The sequence below is a fragment of the Coturnix japonica genome, chromosome 2 (genome assembly GCF_001577835.2).
Source record: "Coturnix japonica isolate 7356 chromosome 2, Coturnix japonica 2.1, whole genome shotgun sequence".
NCBI lineage: Eukaryota > Metazoa > Chordata > Aves > Galliformes > Phasianidae > Coturnix > Coturnix japonica.
This window is the reverse complement of record NC_029517.1, coordinates 111,718,236-111,734,664: the sequence shown is the minus strand read 5'-3', so window position 1 is coordinate 111,734,664 and position 16,429 is coordinate 111,718,236. Positions and strand designations below refer to the sequence as shown.

The 16,429-nt window shown below is 37.8% G+C and overlaps 1 long non-coding RNA gene across 1 annotated transcript in view; it reads right to left on the bottom strand.

Moving 5' to 3' along the window:
* LOC107310296 overlaps positions 1-16,429 on the bottom strand; it is a 55,645-nt gene that overhangs the window by 23,738 nt on the left and 15,478 nt on the right. The gene's annotated exons all lie outside the window — the stretch shown is intronic.

The following is a 16,429-nucleotide window of genomic DNA, read 5'->3' as shown; positions in this document are numbered from 1 at the left end:
AGGTATTGAAATTAATTAATTGATTGGGAACGTAAAACTGGACAACCAAATGAGTAATGACTTTTTCTACTTTCTTTCCTTTCTCTTCTTGAAAGCAGGTAAACTTTAATTCAACAACAATTTTAAAAGCCGCCTTTTTTTCACATGAAAGATTTGCCTTCTAAAATGGTTAATAATTTTTCTTATATTTCCTGAAGTTCATATTAATTTAGTTTAAACATATAAAAAATACTTCAAGTATGTAAAAAGGTTGAAATTTGTTTCAAAATGATTTGTCTCAATTGGTCTCAATTATCTGCTCTTGTGAGGCCCCATCTGGAGTACTGTGTCCAGGTGTGGAGCCCTCAGTACAAAAAAGACATGGAGATTTTGGAAAGGGTCCAGAGGAGGGCCACGAAAATGATCAGGGGGCTGGAGCACCTCCCTTATGAGGACAGGCTGACGGAGTTGGGTTTGTTCAGCCTAGAGAAGTGAAGGTTGCAGGGTGACCTCATTGCAGCCTTTCAATACCTGAAGGGAACTTACACCCAGGAGGGGAGTAAACTCTTCGAAAGGGCTGACAATAGCAGGACATGGGGAAACGGATTTAAGTTAAAAGAGGGAAGATTTAGGTTGGATGTTAGGGGGAAGTTCTTTACTAGGAGAGTGGTTAGGCCCTGGAACAGCCTGCCCAGGGAGGTTGTGGATGCCCCGTCCTTGGAGGTGTTCAAGACCAGGTTGGACAGGGCCCTGGGCAACCTGATCTAGTAAAGGCGTATGTTTGGTGGCCCTGCTAGGCAGGGGGGTTGGAACTACATGATCCTTGAGGTCCCTTCCAACCCGGGTCATTCTGTGATTCTGTGATCTGTAAATTGAATTACAGAATCAGAAAATAACAGGGGTTCGGAGAAACATCAAGAGATCGTTGAGTCCAACCGCCTGCCAAAGCAGTTATTCTACAGTATGACACACAAGTAAATTTATCTAAATTTAAACTACATTTTTAAACATCTTTAAAATCAAGTATCTTTTTTTCTTGTACAGTGTCATGGGTTATCTAGATTTACCTATGCCCGTGACAGGGGACAGCCGCCCCATAGGGCCCCCGGCCCGGAAAGGAAGGGAAAAGGGGAATGGGAAAAAAAACAGCAGCAATCTAAGGAGGAAAACTTATTTTACTAAATATGATATCGGAATACAAGATAACACAATATAATATCATATAATTGAGGCTAATAAATTGAACAAAACAGGGAGAGAGTCCCCGAAAACCTACTGTGAACTCTAGGTGACACGACTGGAATGCTTCCCACTCCTCAAGAGTCTGAGAGAGAGAGAGAACTCCAACCTGGGAGCAAAATTATATATGTCCTCCTCCCATGACTTATCTCTGACCATGACATCCTTTGGGATATGTAGTTCTCCTCCGAGAGCTGAGTACTCGGGACGTTGCCATTCTACAGAACTGGAGCATGAATAATCCATACTGCATATGATGTTATGATGTGGAATATTGACAGCAACACCACAAAACCATGACAAACAGTTAAAAATCTTTTTAAGAAATGTTAGTGCTTCTGAAGTAAATTATAAAGATGCAGAAGGACTTTGTTCATACAATTATTTACCATGAACTGTCAACATTATTCATCTGTATTTACAAACATGAGCTGGCTGTTTTTGTTTTAGTTCCCATTCCAAATCAATTGCCCAAATAATAGCACTGTAAGTTTGAAGAAAATAAATTCCAAACTCAACCATTTATCAGAGTAAGTAGATCTCAGATATTACAGGACAGAGCTTGGTTACTTAGCAGGTGGCCATGGTTCTTAAATTCTTCAGATACTTCATATAAAAACATTAAAGGCTGAAATGCTTCTGTTAGTGTCAGTGGTAAGCTAGCTGTTGCCTACAGTGCCGTGAATCAGGCACCATACAAGATCCCGACTTCAGTCTGCAGCCAGCAATGTAAACAAGTCTATGTTAACTATACGTGGATGCCTGAGGAAAATGAAACTTGAATTATACGCATGGTCTACAAGTTTCCTGCAAAGCTATTCTTTCCATGTTTATTACTGTGGAGAAACAAATATAAATAAATAAAAGTCATTTCTCTTGTGCCTTCATTATCAAAGTGTCTTTTCCTCAAAAACTGGAACCTTCAGTGTTTTCTTCAGTTCTTTCTGACTTTTATTGAATCAAACCCGTGAAACAGCACTGATGATGTATATAATAATTTGCTTGAATCCACAGTATTTTTATGTAGAATGCTGGGTGTTTATTTACTTAGGTACTCATTACAAATAACATTCAATTAAGCCAAAATCTAAAACACTTTAATACTGCTGAAAAATCAGTCCCGAAATAAAAAGTCTTTCTCGTCACTCACATTACCTGGAGCATTATTACATCTTACAATCAGTTCCCCGTGTTTTTCTGATTTATTGTCAGGAAGGCAGGCAGGTGGGAATTGGCTGTATTATTCTTTCGTGATGAGGAATTATGCTCTGGTTTCTGTAGCCATTCAGGGAGGTCTTTGTATCATACACTGCTATCCCATATACAGTGCCATCAGTTCAGATGGGTGCAGCAAATGTACTTCTTCCCTGAAGCACCAGTCCCACTGTGCCTTCACAGATGGGCTGTACAAGATGTGACCAGGCTGGCCAGAAATGTGGAGTACATATTACATTTTTAGGCAAACAGACATAACCCACTTTTCTAACTACCTTTCACTGCCTCCTATGGGTCCTTGCTCTCTACTTTAAAATTTCTACCCAGTTCTCAGAAAACATTACAGATTGCACAGAGAAGCATGTTTAGAGTTTTATTGACATGGAATAGACAAACCTGTTTTGACATCTCACAGCAAAGGTGTTTACTCTTTTGTATGTTTACTTTTCCATAAAATGACCCTTCATATGCTCATGATATTACTTCATTTTGGAGTTTTCAAAGGTACAAAGACCTTTCTGAATACAAAAGATCCTTCTGGGAGCCTTCTCTGACACAAAAATCTACATCAGCTCTAAATGAGTATCTTAAAAATCACCTCAGAATCTGCTTACTCTTCTCTAAAACGAACACACACAGAGACATAAGGACTTTGAATAAATATCTGGGATAAGTAAAACTTGTCTTTTAATACCAAAGTTTGATAGCAATAGCTGGGAGGTTAATTAAAGGTTAATTTTACCAAGTAAGATGGTAAGCAAAAGTATACCCTTGTTTTTGTAATCAAAGCTAAACTGTGACCTAAAAAAGACTTTAAACTTTCAGTTGCTGACATGCATCACAGGCTAAATAGCAAATTGAAAGGCACTGCTCAAATTCATGGCATCAGTTTTGTTTCACAATATGCTGGGATTTATTTTTTTCTGTCACTTATCTACTCAATGTTTAACACTTCCTATGGATAGTTAATACACACATAAACCATCTAGTGGGTACTTGCTATGTTTTGTTAATCGCAGAGTTTTTTAGATGAAATAGCTATCTCCTAACATCACTGTCATGGTTGAGCATGTTTTCTGTGACATTCGGAAGGTGCTAGTTACTCAGTATTCAGTACAGGAAATGGAAAGTCCAGTTCTTTCACATAATTTAACTCCTGCAAGAATTCAATCACAGTGAACCAAGATACAATAAGCTTTTGTGTATGTGGAATATACATGCATGAAAAAGTGTTATGCTTTCTCCTCAGTTACTCTCATTGAAAAATCAAAACAGAACAAATTTTGATAAGCGACATAGGCATTTGTTGTTGTTGTTTTATCTGAATCATAGAATCGCAGAATAGCCTGGGTTGAAAAGGACCTCAATGATCATGTAGTTTCAACCCCCCTTCTATGTGCAGGGTCACCAACCACCAGACTAGGCTGCCCAGAGCCACATCCAGTTTGGCCTCGAATGCCTCCAGGGATGGGGCATTCACAACCTCCTTAGGCAACCCGTTCCAGTGTGTCACTACTGTCTGAGTGAAAAACTTCCTCCTGGTATCTAACCTAAATCAGCTTTCTTAATTTAAAATCATTCCCCCTTGTCCTATCCCTATCAACACATGTAAACAGTAATTCTCCCTCTTGCTTATATGCTCCATTCAGGTACTGGAAGATCCAAACATTGGGCATCCTTACTGGGACAAGTAATATCTGTATCTGGCCAAGACAGAATCTTCCTCCATTCAAGATTTCAGTCTTTCTTGTATTTAACTACTTTTTCGTGTACAGAAATAGGTGAATTAAAATGCATCTTGTCAGTATCCTAGAGTCTTCTGCCTTCAATGGAACAGCAAAATCCTCTGGCTTCAATCTCTGTTTCAATATAGGACAAAGAAGGATTAAAAATGAGCCTCCTACATTTCAGATGAGCTGGATGACCCTAATAATCCACATACCAGTAACAAATAAGTGAGTACAGTTCATTCACCTCTCTCAGTCACAGACTTCTGTGACTAAATGAATCTGAATGAGTCACATGTGATTTGCTCATGTTTCTGGACAGGTAAGATCCAAAACTTCCCTGCAACAAGCAACCTGTAATGAACTCAGCTAAAACTAGTGCTTTTTCAACAACTCACAGAAGTTCTTGTTGTGATATTTCTATTCTCCAGTAACCTCCTCAAGCAATATGGTATTGCTTCTTCAATTCTATTTTTGTACCAACTTCCCCTTCTCTCCTTTTTATTTTAAACATTATCTACTGTGTAGATCTTCAAAGGACAGTGATAGTCATCTTGAGGGAGGCAAAGGTTAATTTCCCCTTTAACCCAGCACCTTGGCTGAGAATCAATTATACCCACCTAGAAAGGAGTATAAGAAGAGGCCTCCAGAGCTTCTAAAGGAAGCTCACAGAGGTAGAAAGCATAATCTGTATGTTGGAAAATAGTCACAAAATCACAGTCACAGAATTAAAAGCAGTTGAAGTTGAGAAGGACCTCTGGAGATCATCTGATCCTCTGCTAAAGCAAGGACAGCTACAGCAGGAATTCCAAAGTAATCATTACATTCCAGGATGTTTAGTATCTTTTGTCTTATAGGATATAAAATGAAGAAAGTTATTTTCCTTTTTTTTTTTGTTTTTTTGGTTTTTTTTTTAATCAGAATTTAATGTATACCTTGCAGGGTGTGATTGCAAATATAACTGTTGTAGGTTAATGGTCACATTTGGTGACCATTCAAGCCCAATCAGATCCAGTGCAATATATATCTTATATTCTACACTATTTGTGTAATGCTTGGGATACATGCTATCCAAGATATCCTCTTTAATGTGCACCTTTCCTATTCTTTGATATATATGTAGATATTATTCCCTTAGGCCGTAGGCCATACCCATAAAATGACCACACAAAATCCAGTGAGTTCATTTAGTTCATGACACCTTTTATAGCGGCCACAGAGGACAAGAAACAGGATATATTGTGTTACTAGGTGTCAACATCAGCTCAGGTTGGGTGACTGTTGCATTTACACTGCTTCTTGCATTGCACTGTGCCTGATGGTTCAGATGATTCATGATGGTATAATATACAAGTCAAATAAGTAGTTATTTTACAGTAAAGCTCTCTACATTGGCTGAAAATTTTTGTCAAAATGCAGCAGCACAGATGATAGCTTTCTCTCTGCTTTCAGTTAGTCCATTTCCATAGCTGTAGCCACCTCCCTAGAGCATTTGTGAGAGTACTGGCCACTTTTCTTATTTGGCAGTCTCTAGGTCCACCTGAATGGCTGTTACTTCTGGTCATATCTGGACTGGCTCAAGGGCTACCATTCAAATTATCTCTTGTTTGGTCTGTTCAAAGATTTGTGAACAGTTCTTAGTTCAGGCCACTTGACAGAGAAGACTTAAAAATTCAATTCTATGTGTTAACCTCATCTAGCAGCTGAGTACAACACAGCTGCTTTTCAGCCTGTATTGGCTGGCTGTGTAGTGATCAGCTGCCAGCTGATGTTAATACACAGCAATGGCTATTTTCAGGCATATTTATAATACACTATTCTGGAAGCAGTATCATTGGTTTTGCTAACAATTAAAATATTAGAGGTCACAAAAATGAAAATCAAGAAAATGTAATTACAATCTATACTACTTCTTCAGATCTGGAAGATAGTCTAGAATTATACATAATACAGTTGGTTTTAAAATATTTTTAGCTATCCTTGCATCAACAAACTTACTAAGTATGAGGTAAAATTCTTTCTCAGAGATATGTTCATAAAGTCATTGGATTAGATAGGACTTTAAAGATCATCTAGTTCCAAATCCCATGCCATGAGTAGGGTCATCAAACAATGGAACAAGCTGCCCAGGGCCCCATCCAAACTGGCCTTGAACATCTCCAGGGATGAGGCATCTGCAGCTTCTCTGGGTCAGCTGTTCCAGTGCCTCACCACCACACTGAGTAAAAAAATGTCCTTTCAATGACTAATCTAAAACCTTTCCCCCTTGTCCTTGTCTTTCCATATAAATGATTTAACTCTCTCCTGTTTATAAGCCCCCTTATAGTACCAAAAGGACGCGATGAGGTCTCCTCAGAGCCTTCTCTTCTTCAAGCACAGTTCCCTCAATTTTCCATCATAAGAGAGGTGCTCCAGCCCTTTGGTCATCTTTGTGGCCCTCCTCTGGACCCACCCCAAAGGCACTGCATCCCTCCTGTACTGAGGGGCCCTGTCTTGGACTCAGTACTCCAGATGGGGACTCACAAGGGCAGAGTTGAGAGATACAGTCCCCTCCCTCTCTCTGCTGGCCATCTCTCTTGTTACAGCCCAGGGCACAGTTGTCCTTCCAGGCTGTGAGAGTACACTGCTGACTCATGTAGAGCTTTTCCTAATCTGTACAGATATCTGGGATTGTACCCACTTGTACTTGGCCATTTTGTATCTGGTGTAGGTTCACACAGGCCCACTTTTCAAGCTTGTCCAGGTGAGAACAGAAATAGTGTGGCTCCAGAGTACATCATTAAAAATTTCCATAAGGGTTAGTTCCTTTGCCTATTACTATCATGGGGAAATATTCCATAAGTCTCCTGCTTAAAGGGATAGAAAGGCTGAAGAAATAATGTAAAAGGACAGGGATAAAATGTATAAACATCTTTTCCAGAATCTGCACTATATAATGCTTTTTGTTTGTTTGTTTGTTTGTTTGTTTAATGGCATACATCAACCTAAAAAGAATGGACAAGTTTAGTAGCCCAGATATCGCAAGCTTGCTTTCAATTTCTTGCTTGCAGGGTTAGCCTGAATTTATGATGCTTCTTTCCTACTAGTATTTGCCTAATCAGATGAAAGTTATGGCTACAGTTGGCCCTATTACTTGCAGTACGACCTTACCACTATTGAATATGTACAGACCCACTGGAAAGAAAACCCACAAAAGAATTTATCCAGGAATACTTCAAAAGAATCAGTTCCTATTGTGATCAGCAAGATTTTCTAGTTTCATTCATCATTGAAGGGAAAGAAAAGAAAAGAAAAGAAAAGAAAAGAAAAGAAAAGAAAAGAAAAGAAAAGAAAAGAAAAGAAAAGAAAAGAAAAGAAAAGAAAAGAANCAGGGATGGGGCATTCACAAACCTCCATTAGGCAAACCCGTTCCAGGTGATGTCAATACTGTCTGAAGTGGAAAAACTTCCTCGGTATCTAACCTAAATTTCAGCTTTCTTAATTTAAAATCATTCCCCCTTGTCCTATCCCTATCACACATGTAAAACCAGATTAATTATCTCCCTCTTGCTTATATGGCTCCAATTTGCAGTACTTGGAGATCCCAAACATGGGCAATCCTTACTGGGGACAAAGGTAATATCTGTATCTGGCCAAGACAGAATCTTCCTCCATTCAAGATTTCAGTCTTTCTTGTATTTAACTACTTTTTCGTGTACAGAAATAGGTGAATTAAAATGCATCTTGTCAGTATCCTAAGAGTCTTCTGCCTTCAATGGGAACAGCAAAATCCTCTGGCTTCATCTCTGTTTCAATATAGGACCAAAGAGGATTAAAAATGAGCCTCCTACATTTCAGATGAGCTGGTGACCCTAATAATCCAGCATACCAGTAACAAAATTAAGTGAGCTACACAGTTCATTCCACCTCTCTTCCAGTCACAGACGTTCTGTGACTAATATGAATCTGACATAGTCACATTGTGATGTTTGCTTCATGTTTCTGACAGGTAAGATCCAAAACTTCCCTGCAACAAGCAACCTGTAATGAACTCAGCTAAAACTAGTGCTTTTTCAACAACTCACAGAAGTTCTTGTTGTGATATTTCTATTCTCCAGTAACCTCCTCAAGCAATATGGTATTGCTTCTTCAATTCTATTTTTGTACCAACTTCCCCTTCTCTCCTTTTTATTTTAAACATTATCTACTGTGTAGATCTTCAAAGGGACAGTGATAAGTCATCTTGAGGGAGGCAAGAAGGCTTAATTTCCCCTTTAACCCAGCACCTTGGCCTGAGAATGTCAATGTATACCCACCTAGAAAGGAGTATAAGAAGAGGCCTCCAGAGTTCTAAAGGGAAGCCTCACAGAGGTAAATTAAGTCATAAATCTGTATGGTTTGGCCAAAATATCACAAAATCCCACTTAGTCACAGAATTTAAAAGCAGTTGAAGTTTTGAGAAGGACCTCTGGAGATCATCTGATCCTCTGCTAAAAGCAAGGACAGCTAACAGCAGAATTCCAAAGTAATCATTACATTCCAGGATGTTTAGTATCTTTTGTCTTATAGGATATAAAATGAAGAAAGTTATTTTCCTTTTTTTTTTTGTTTTTTTGGTTTTTTTTTTAATCAGAATTTAATGTATACCTTGCAGGGTGTGATTGCAAATATAACTGTTGTAGGTTAATGGTCACATTTGGTGACCATTCAAGCCCAATCAGATCCAGTGCAATATATATCTTATATTCTACACTATTTGTGTAATGCTTGGGATACATGCTATCCAAGATATCCTCTTTAATGTGCACCTTTCCTATTCTTTGATATATATGTAGATATTATTCCCTTAGGCCGTAGGCCATACCCATAAAATGACCACACAAAATCCAGTGAGTTCATTTAGTTCATGACACCTTTTATAGCGGCCACAGAGGACAAGAAACAGGATATATTGTGTTACTAGGTGTCAACATCAGCTCAGGTTGGGTGACTGTTGCATTTACACTGCTTCTTGCATTGCACTGTGCCTGATGGTTCAGATGATTCATGATGGTATAATAATATACAAGTCAAATAAGTAGTTATTTTACAGTAAAGCTCTCTACATTGGCTGAAAATTTTTGTCAAAATGCAGCAGCACAGATGATAGCTTTCTCTCTGCTTTCAGTTAGTCCATTTCCATAGCTGTAGCCACCTCCCTAGAGCATTTGTGAGAGTACTGGCCACTTTTCTTATTTGGCAGTCTCTAGGTCCACCTGAATGGCTGTTACTTCTTGGTCCATTATCTGGACTGGCTCAAGGGCTACCATTCAAATTATCTCTTGTTTGGTCTGTTCAAAGATTTGTGAACAGTTCTTAGTTCAGGCCACTTGACAGAGAAGACTTAAAAATTCAATTCTATGTGTTACCTCATCTAGCAGCTGAGTACAACACAGCTGCTTTTCAGCCTGTATTGGCTGGCTGTGTAGTGATCAGCTGCCAGCTGATGTTAATACACAGCAATGGCTATTTTCAGGCATATTTATAATACACTATTCTGGAAGCAGTATCATTGGTTTTGCTAACAATTAAAATATTAGAGGTCACAAAAATGAAAATCAAGAAAATGTAATTACAATCTATACTACTTCTTCAGATCTGGAAGATAGTCTAGAATTATACATAATACAGTTGGTTTTAAAATATTTTTAGCTATCCTTGCATCAACAAACTTACTAAGTATGAGGTAAAATTCTTTCTCAGAGATATGTTCATAAAGTCATTGGATTAGATAGGACTTTAAAGATCATCTAGTTCCAAATCCCATGCCATGAGTAGGGTCATCAAACAATTGGAACAAAGCTGCCCAGGGCCCCATCCAAACTGGCCTTGAACATCTCCGGGGATGAGGCATCTGCAGCTTCTCTGGGTCAGCTGTTCCAGTGCCTCACCACCACACTGAGTAAAAAAATGTCCTTTCAATGACTAATCTAAAACCTTTCCCCCTTGTCCTTGTCTTTCCATATAAATGATTTAACTCTCTCCTGTTTATAAGCCCCCTTATAGTACCAAAAGGACGCGATGAGGTCTCCTCAGAGCCTTCTCTTCTTCAAGCACAGTTCCCTCAATTTTCCATCATAAGAGAGGTGCTCCAGCCCTTTGGTCATCTTTGTGGCCCTCCTCTGGACCCACCCCAAAGGCACTGCATCCCTCCTGTACTGAGGGGCCCTGTCTTGGACTCAGTACTCCAGATGGGGACTCACAAGGGCAGAGTTGAGAGATACAGTCCCCTCCCTCTCTCTGCTGGCCATCTCTCTTGTTACAGCCCAGGGCACAGTTGTCCTTCCAGGCTGTGAGAGTACACTGCTGACTCATGTAGAGCTTTTCCTAATCTGTACAGATATCTGGGATTGTACCCACTTGTACTTGGCCATTTTGTATCTGGTGTAGGTTCACACAGGCCCACTTTTCAAGCTTGTCCAGGTGAGAACAGAAATAGTGTGGCTCCAGAGTACATCATTAAAAATTTCCATAAGGGTTAGTTCCTTTGCCTATTACTATCATGGGGAAATATTCCATAAGTCTCCTGCTTAAAGGGATAGAAAGGCTGAAGAAATAATGTAAAAGGACAGGGATAAAATGTATAAACATCTTTTCCAGAATCTGCACTATATAATGCTTTTTGTTTGTTTGTTTGTTTGTTTGTTTAATGGCATACATCAACCTAAAAAGAATGGACAAGTTTAGTAGCCCAGATATCGCAAGCTTGCTTTCAATTTCTTGCTTGCAGGGTTAGCCTGAATTTATGATGCTTCTTTCCTACTAGTATTTGCCTAATCAGATGAAAGTTATGGCTACAGTTGGCCCTATTACTTGCAGTACGACCTTACTTCACTATATGAGATTATGTACAGACCCACTGGAAAGAAAACCCACAAAAGAATTTATCCAGGAATACTTCAAAAGAATCAGTTCCTATTGTGATCAGCAAGATTTTCTAGTTTCATTCATCATTGAAGGGAAAGGAAAAGAACAAGAAAAAGAAAAAAGAAAAAGAAAAAGAAAAAGAAAAGAAAAGAAAAGAAAAGAAAAGAAAAGAAAAGAAAAGAAAAGAAAAGAAAAGAAAAGAAAAGAAAAGAAAAGAAAAAAAGAAAAAAAGAAAAAAAGAAAAGAAATAAGAATTAACAAGCAAGCTTTTGTTGCACAACTATGGAAATTATTAGTCCTGAGCCACAAAAATACCAGGTGCTGTACATGAAGCATCGCCAGCAGAGAGGCAATCCCAAAAGCAAAGTACAAGGATTTTTTAGGAAAGAAGCACAAAACTCATGCATCAGTATAGCAAGTCTTCTTGTAGGAATAGCTTGTTTGAGCCCCTTTTTCTCTAATTAATCACTATCCTGCTTTGTTTTCTTTTCTTCTTCATCTTCAACAGCAACTCACTAAATGAGAAAGCTGCAGCTGTGTTTTCTTTTAAATGGCAGTACCTTCCTCAAAAATCTACCATACAGAGAAGGTTCACATTACTTCATGAGTGCATCATCTTACTAACAAGAAGCAATTATGAGAATGTAACAGTTGTCATACTTGTTATCAAGTGCATCCATTTATTAAGAAAACATCATTAAACAGTAATCTAATACAAAACCTCAAGTACAATAATCTAACATCTGCTGTAAAGTAACTCGATTCAAAGTCCTCAAAGATTTACCAGAAGGTGTTAAAGAAGAAGAAAGTGTTGTAAACATTACTTACCTCTGGAAGCTTAATAGAAATTGATGGTATTCCTCTTTAACTGACTCCATCTGCTGCTGTAAACGTCATATAGCTTTATTATTTGCAAATAGGAAAATAAATGATCTATAGATGTTTTTAGCTTTTCAGATTGTAAAATATTACAAAAAAAAGACTGTAGAAAAGATAAGATGAAGTTCTGTAACAGAAGAAAATCCCTAAGGAACAGGAAAATTCAAGATTCCTTTTTTAAAATAATGGTATTGAAACAGGATATTTGGAAAAATCTTAAAGCTGAAATTACTTGGTGATTGCAAGTTAAGTGTCCTGCACTGATTTTTCACTAATTCAATAGTAGTAAATTTCATTGGATCATGTATGTATAAATAAAATCATATTTATCTTTTCAATAAATGAATGTTACTAGACAGATTTAATATGAGGGCTTCTCCAAAAGTAATGTTTCCTATTTTATTATCTTGGCCCACAATACGAGAGGAAGATGTTGGTGGTATGGCAGCAGAGACTGAACATTCCTGCCAGTATTCTATTCCTTTTTGTTGCCATGTGACAAATGGCAGTAGAGTGGCAGTCTGACTAAATGATGTCTGATGTGGAAGTGCATATGAAGCAAAAATGTGTCATAGAATACCTCTGTGTGGAAAATTGGCATCAATTGATGCTCCTTGGCATTTTCTGAGTGTTTATGAACCAAGTAGTGGATGTGAGCACACTGAGGTAGTGGGTGGTGCTTTTCAGTAGTGGTGATTGGAAAGGTGGGTCACCTTTACCAGTGCAGATATTTACAATGTGACATGCACGCTCCTCTTCATTGCTGGTAAAAAAACAGCTGATGGTGGTGAGAGCTTTCTCTATCAAACCGTATTATCATGTTCCTTGTATCTGTTGTAATTTCCATAGCAATAAATTGGAGCAATCAATGTACATTCCAATCAAATTTAATGTACCATTGTCATATATTTCATAATGGAAGTAAACATTCAATATAAGCTAACACCTTTGATATTCCTTGAATCTATGTATGCTCAAGTCCATGAGTGTATTTACCCTACAAAGGAGGAAAACTGCAATGATTTTCAGAACATTTGGCAATGCATGCTCATTTTTATTGGTTATAGTGGAGTCCTAAAACAGATGGATCCAGATGGTTATTCTGCCTTCTCCACCATTTAGGAATAGAAAAACTGGACATAGAAAATATGCCTGGAAAAATCACTTTCATAGGCTGTTGTATAGCTATTACCAGAACTACTCATTCCTCTTCTATTACTACTCTTCCCTTCTTCCTGGAGGACAGGAATAAAAACTATTGAAATGTACATCCATAGACCCCAGAAATCTACTTCTTAAATTACCTTGCTTGTTCCTACTACATTGTTTTTGAGGATATTTAGAGCTAATCCCTCCTCCACACATTACATAAAAGAGCATCGTCATTGTGCAGCTCTTTACATCTACACCAGTAAACCAGAAAGTTAAAAACAAACAAACAAACAAAACCAACTGAAAAAGAACCTTGCTACCACTTTCCTTCTGAGCAAAATTAATTGTATCCTCAGATTCCATCTTTGCTAAATATGTATTCATTCTGTAGCTTCAGAATACGGAAATTGGGATAAACTTCAAGCTCTTGGCACTTAGTGACAGAACAGCTTATACTTAGTGCTTTAAGATCTGCTCCCCTAGAATTAATGAATTTATTGTTACTGTTGAATTGTCTGTGCTTACAGATTTACAGTACTTTATGAAAATTATTTTTTGTCCCATTCTTCTTAATGTGGCTTTATCTTTGAGAATACACATTTAGGCACCACATAGCTTATGAACTTGTCCTACCATTTAATTTATGTGTGTAACAACTCACAAAATTCCACAGGTAGAAAGCTGCACAGTTCTTAAACTTAATAAAGATTTTGAATACGGTTTCCTCCAAGACTAAAAAGAATTGAAATTTACACTGTCCACATATTGATGTCTTCACTTTTATACATAACTGACACGTTTCCCATTAAAATCATCCAGCAGGAAGGTAACTGAACTTTTTGTAAAGGGAACTGTGAAAGTCAGGGATGCTGAGCTAATTTTGTCTCCACAAAGACTTTCCTTCCTCAGGCTTAAGCAGGTGTCAGAGCAACTTCCTGGCAATCAAAGACATTCGACAGCTTACCCTGCTCAGACCTGGCACATCAGGGAATGTTGACAGTGCCACATCTGCCCACCATGCAACAACAAAGGTGGCAAAGGCACTGTGGCTGATAGCCCAGAGTGCTCAGAAGCTAGAATGCATCTCAAACTCTGGTAAGGAAATACTCTTCCAACTGTTCAGCAGGTGCATAAATCAGATGATGGCATTCAGCCAAGTGCCATAGTAAAGATACAGTTTACTGTTTATTCTGGTTGATGCATTAAATTATGCCCTCCATCATCCTTCATTCACTTAAGTTCGATACAAGTATATAAGCTTATAATGTTGGGGTGAAATTACAAATTTGTCCAGTATGTGTGTTTTGCCAGTGCTGAGTGTGCAGACATCAAAAAGAAGAAATTCGTGGTTGGATTTCTCAGTGATTTTGCTTGAAGCATGCAATCTGATTTAGCTGAAGAGCTTCAAAGAGATGCAAAGTTTAATAAACACACATACTGCTTAATTTGTATTGAATCATTACTTAAACTTATGGAAAAGGATTGGTTACATATCTATCTGCATGTTAAGTTAGAAGTTAGAGGAGCAAAATATTAGCAGTTAAATGGCTTAAACTTAATCCATGTGACTTTGTAGCTATGAAATGTTCTTCATTGCCTATCCTGATTTTAAAAATACTCATCTGGAAATAGCTTCAATAGCAACATCAGTTTCCAACCAGAAAGTCCAAATGTAAATTGTATGGCACAAATCTTTTAATCCCCATATAAGACTGAAAGTATTTGAAAATGTGAATATATTTAAATATCAGAGGAATTCTTTTACTTGATTTTTAGATGTATGAGCTTTATGAGCATAAGATATATATTATTTTTAAATTTCTCATATAGAAGATAATAAAATATTGTCACATAAATTTAAATAATCCACGGAACAATAAGGATTTCTGCAACAAAGTATTTTCTATAGATTCAGAAGTAAAATGTTTTTCTCTTGTGATTTCTGTATATAAAGAACCTTTTGACTAATCACTGTATTTGTTTGTAATGAATTCCTAAAAATGGAAACAAATTAAAAGATTTGTCCTTGTAACTCATCAGCTTTTATCTAATCAGAGTGTCTTCAATTCCAAGAGTTGTATTCATTTATATTCTAGTTCATCTATTTATACTCCATATGCTTTTCCTTAAGTTTTTTTCTCCCTTTCTCCCCATTCTTTCTATCAATGATGTTTTTATTTATACATAAATCATCCTTCCCTAGCTCTTGAATTCTCTTTACTGAATAGCCCAGTAAAATGAAGAGCTGAGATCCAGAAACTACAGAAGCAGAAATAGAGCCTCAACTGAGTACCTGAATTCAGATGGAGACAATGCATTCATGCATTTAGCAGCTTATCAGTTCAGTTCCTGAACATACAGAAAGTAATAACGTTACCTTTATGAACCCAAATGCTGGTATTTTTTGTTTGTTTGTTTTTTGTTTTGTTTTGTTTGGTTTGGTTTTGGTTTTTTTTTTGTAACTGATTATAACACTGAAATCTCCCTTCTCTGCAGGATATAAAGTGTAGAAAGGAACACACCATTAATCAAATACGGAATGCCGTAAACAACATGGGGAATGCAGAAATATGCAAAGCAAAAAATTATTTTCTGTATGATTACTCTATTATTTCTAGTGTATTTCTGTAGAAAGGTGTTCATAAGGGATCAGTCAAACATTCATTTTCAGGAGATCGTAACATGGATAGAAGAACTAGCTGGAGGCCAAAACAAAATATACATAGTTCTACCTACCCCTGGATTGCATCACAAGAAAGGTTTCTTGAGAGAACCTGAAAAAGTTTTTAGTATCTTCATCACTGACATTGACAGTGGGATCAAGAGCAGGCTCAGCAAATTTGCAGATGACACCAAGTTGTATCACATAGTAGATACAGCTGAAGAACAGGCAATCCATGTCTGAAAGATAGCAATCCAGAGAGACCAACTGCTTGAACAGTGAGCTCAGGAGAACCTCATGATTTTCAACAAAGCCAATTGCAAGGTCTTGCAAGGGTCACAGCAATCTCCATCATTAATACAAGCCAGGTGATGTAGGGATGGAGCACAGCACTGCCAAAAAATGACCTAGGGATACTGGTGAATAGTAAACTGGACATGAGTCATCAGTGTGCCCTTGTAGACGAGAAAGCCAACTGCATCCTAGGCTGCATCAAAAGATGAGTGGACAGAAGGTTGAAGGAGGTGTCCCTGCCTCTCTCCTCTGTATTCTCTGGATGTGGAGTCCTCCATACAGGAAAAACATGGGCCTGTTGGAGCATGATCAGAGGAGGGCCACAAAAATGGTCCAAGGGATGGAAAACCTCTCATATGAGGACAGATGGAGAGAGCTGGGGCTGTTCAGCCTGGAG